Source organism: Phalangium opilio, unplaced genomic scaffold, assembly GCF_054372755.1.
Source record: "Phalangium opilio isolate 3A_F unplaced genomic scaffold, DU_Popi_V2 ptg000022l_1, whole genome shotgun sequence".
NCBI lineage: Eukaryota > Metazoa > Arthropoda > Arachnida > Opiliones > Phalangiidae > Phalangium > Phalangium opilio.
Genome location: NW_028324154.1, coordinates 1,256,572 through 1,260,799, shown reverse-complemented (window position 1 = coordinate 1,260,799; position 4,228 = coordinate 1,256,572). Strand labels below are relative to the sequence as shown.

The following is a 4,228-nucleotide window of genomic DNA, read 5'->3' as shown; positions in this document are numbered from 1 at the left end:
TCTTGGCGATCCAGTGGCAGGTTAAGAGGGTGTTGGCGATCCGATGGATGGCGTAGAGGGTGATGGCGATTCGATGGATGGCGATCCGATGGATGGCATAGAGGGTCTTGGCGATCCAGTGGCAGGTTAAGAGGGTGTTGGCGATCCGGTGGTAGGTTAAGAGGGTGTTGGCGATCCGATGGCAGGTTATTAGGGTGTTGGCGATCCAGTGGCAGGCGAAGAGGGTGTTGACGATCCAGTGGCAGGCGAAGAGGGTGTTGGCGTTCCAGTGGCAGGCGAAGAGGGTGTTGGCGATCCAGTGGCAGGCGAAGAGGGTGTTGGCGATCCAGTGGCAGGCGAAGAGGGTGTTGGCGATCCAGTGGCAGGCGAAGAGGGTGTTGGCGATCCGGGTGTACCTCATATGAGGAGTTCTCTGTAGAGCAGTTCTCGAAATAGCAACCACGATTCCAAAAAAACAGCGGAGTTTTAAAAACTGTTGTTTTAGAAAAAACGGCTGCTGTTTTGGGAAATAGCAGTTTTTGTGTTGAGTGGATGGCGTAGAGGCTGATGCCGATCCGGTTGCAGGAGGAGAGGGTACTAGCGATCAGGTGGCAGGATAAGAGGATGCTGGCGATCCGGTGGCAGGATAAGAGGGTGCTGGCGATCCGGTGGCAGGATAAGAGGGTGCTGGCGATCCGGTGGCAGGATAAGAGGGTGCTGGCGATCCGGTGGCAGGTTAAGAGGGTGCTGGCGATCCGGTGGCAGGATAAGAGGGTGCTGGCGATCCGATGGCTGGCGTAGAGGGTGCTGGCGATCCGATGGCTGGCGTAGAGGGTGCTGGCGACCCGATGGCAGGCTAAGAGGGTGATGCCGATCCGATGGATGGCGTAGAGGGTGCTGGCGATCCGGTGGCAGGATAAGAGGGTGCTGGCGATCCGGTGGCAGGATAAGAGGGTGCTGGCGATCCGATGGCACGTTATTAGGGTGTTGGCGATCCAGTGGCAGGCGAAGAGGGTGTTGACGATCCAGTGGCAGGCGAAGAGGGTGTTGGCGTTCCAGTGGCAGGCGAAGAGGGTGTTGGCGATCCAGTGGCAGGCGAAGAGGGTGTTGGCGATCCAGTGGCAGGCGAAGAGGGTGTTGGCGATCCGGGTGTACCTCATATGAGGAGTTCTCTGTAGAGCAGTTCTCGAAATAGCAACCACGATTCCAAAAAAAACAGCGGGGTTTTAAAAACTGTTGTTTTAGAAACAAGATGGCCCCGGCCATATTAACGTTTTGCCTTGGCTAGCTAAATTTATTGTAAGGTGACCCCGGCATATATACTTTACGGTTATTTTTTTTCTTTTAAATATCAAATATCATTCCAATTATGAATAAAAATAATCTAGCTTGATTTTGGGTTATAGATTATGAATCAAGTAAATAATCAACTTCTGCCCTATGAACTGGAACAATTTTCTTGATATTTTTGTTGCAAACCTAATATTTGTGGGATAATTGATGCGTTTGGGTACTAAAATTATTCATTGATTGCACGCTATTAGCAATATGCAACAAGCGCTTAGAATTAGCCCCGAGTCATGTTCTCTTGAAACTTGACGCAATTGAAATGAAGTAATTTGCATAAGCCCTAAAGAACAACGCTAGACGGGACACGGAAACGGATGGTGGAGATAAAGAACAGAGAAAATCGTACTGAATAGAAGGCAGGCCCGATATATATTACCGCCAAAACCAACCTCATTCCTTTTTGTTTATGACGTACTAAGCGTTAATTAAACAGAGAAGCTGGAACCGAAAAAACTTACAAAAATCTCATAATATTTGTGCCAAAAAAGTTAATTTAAAAACAATTTTATATATTTTAATTTAGTATAAAACAATTTTAAAACTAAGAATGGGGTTGAAGGGAGGCCCAGCTTGCCAGCTAGGGTCGGACCAATACTTTTCCGAACCTCTAAAACGCGCGAAAGTAAAAACTTAGTAAGGAAATAATTTATAAATAAAAATGTGGTTGAAGGGACGCCCAGCCTGCCAGTCAGGGTCGGACCAATACTTTTCCGAACCTCTAAAACTCGCGAAAGTAAAAACTTAGTGAGGAAATTTTTCTCAGGCTTACAGGATTGGCAACTCCCTATGTTCGACGGCAGCTTATTCAATATAAAATTTGTTCTAGCTTTGGTTCTCAGCACGACCCTGGTTCATATACTGGAGTGATTTTGCGGTAATCTATAACCTAGTTTTAAGCGTGCAGACAACACACGAAAGAAATATTTCGAGACAAAAGACGAAAAAATACTGATATTTAGGATTTAAAATCTCGACGTTTTAAATCGGAGTGAAAGAACTTTGACTGGTAGATGGGCCCTGATTAGTAGGAGATTCGAACACCAACTGCCTCTCTAGTAGAGGCCTGCAAAGGCTTTGGGAAAACTCCAACTCCATAGAAAGCCAAGGGACTCCCTCATTTTTGGTCGGAGTTGGAGTTGGGTAAAATAAACCATTTGGCTTTGGGTGGCTTTGGGAATATTATCTCTGAAATGGAACGGAGTCGGAAGGGAGTGGAAATATTTCGAAAACCTCTACGGGAGTCGGTCGGGACTGGATTATTGTTGAATTCAGATTCCGCGCCAAGAACGAAAAAAAAGTTTCACTAGTGCCACCGTCCGGAGAAAACGCGAAGCTTGATCTAGGGGAAAAAAATGGCAGGCCTGAGACCTGTAGTAGCATCAGCGGGAGTGTATGTGACGTTTAAACTTATAATTCAGTGCCAAATGAAAATTAGTACTCGAAATTTCTTGCAATGAATGAACCACAATGTTCAGAAGAGAATATTTTCAAAAATGGTAAGTGTTGAAAACCTAATCACCCTATTATTAACCAGATTAGTTATGTAAACTCTTAAGCCTTGGTCATAACATGAGTATAAAAATTGGTAATACTGTTTTGTTTTGTTAAGTACCTGTTGCTCTCTCTCTTGTCAAAATTGCTCGAGTATTACACATATTTTCCAAAAGATCCTACTGAAAAAATTCAAAAAGCTCTTCAGTCAAACTTTTAAGGGAAATGAATTCACACAGTATGGAATTACAAACGAAAAAAAACACTTGTTGCTTTAAAAAAAGTCTAATTTAAAAGTACCGAAGATTGGCTTTGAAGTCAACCCTTCTTATCCATTCTTGGGGTGTTCCCCTGACGGTTTAGTCAACGATAATTTGGTCGAAATGAAGTGTCCAGTCATTGGTGAAAAAGGAAACTTAGAAACAGTCCTCAATAAAACTCCTTACGTTATCAAGAAGGACGGAACATTTTCTTTGAAACCCTAACAAATGTATTATGGGCAAGTGCAACTTAGTTTGGCCCCTTTAGGACTTCAAAGTTGTCATTTTGGAATTTATTCTAAACTGGAAGATGACTGTTTTGTCATTGATGTGCCTGAAGACCAAAAATTTATTAACAATCTTTTACCAAGTTTACAAATTACTTTTTTCTAAAGGTTTTTTTGCTTATTTTAATTACTACATTCCAAATTATTTGAAATGGAATAAAAAGGACGGAATGTAATGGCGCAAATAAGGCTGAAGTGATATTTTTAAGTTCCCTAAAATGTGATAGAATCTTACAAATTTATTAAATAAAATTGTTTTACAAAATGTCAGGAGTCTTGGTTCATTATTTATTTGCATTTTTTTTCACGGGTTTTAACAAGCTTGGGAACTGCGTAAGAGTTAATTTAAAATGATTTGAGGTCTGAACTTTACTTATTCCAAACAAAGCTGATAGAGCGGTGAATGAAATCAAATGCCAAGTTTTAGTTTCATGAGTGTCAAAAATACCCTATCTCGAGACTCGTAGTTTCCCCCATTCTAGGCCCTCTCTACCTTTTTTGTCCATGAAAAAGGGGTATGAATTTACTGTTAATATTTTTAATGATCGCATCAAATAGTCCAGTACTTTGTAATCCTGTTAATGAAATTATAGAGGTGGCATTCAATATTCCATTAGAAGCATTAACATAACATGTATGATTTTCCAAGGTGTTGACCATAATGCATTTACAGGGTTGCCACGGAATATTCAAAACCAAATTCCCTGACCTTTTTCTGAGCTTTCCCTGACCTTTTTCTGAGATTTTCCCAGACCTTTTAGGCCGAAAGTGTAAATGTTTACAGCACGTTTTAAGTGCTTATAATTAAATGAAGTCTCTACATTTAAGTTTTCCAATGTATTTTTCACACCAAAACGGTTA

General features: G+C 41.9%; 1 long non-coding RNA gene across 1 annotated transcript; it reads left to right on the top strand.

The window, feature by feature from the left end:
- The first annotated feature begins 1,228 nt into the window (after nucleotides 1–1,228).
- Nucleotides 1,229–3,368, top strand: LOC149694700 (uncharacterized). The gene is made up of 3 exons (XR_016382478.1): nucleotides 1,229–2,125; nucleotides 2,234–2,825; nucleotides 2,939–3,368. It is a non-coding gene; the product is annotated as an uncharacterized LOC149694700 (long non-coding RNA).
- Nucleotides 3,369–4,228: the final 860 nt, after the last annotated feature.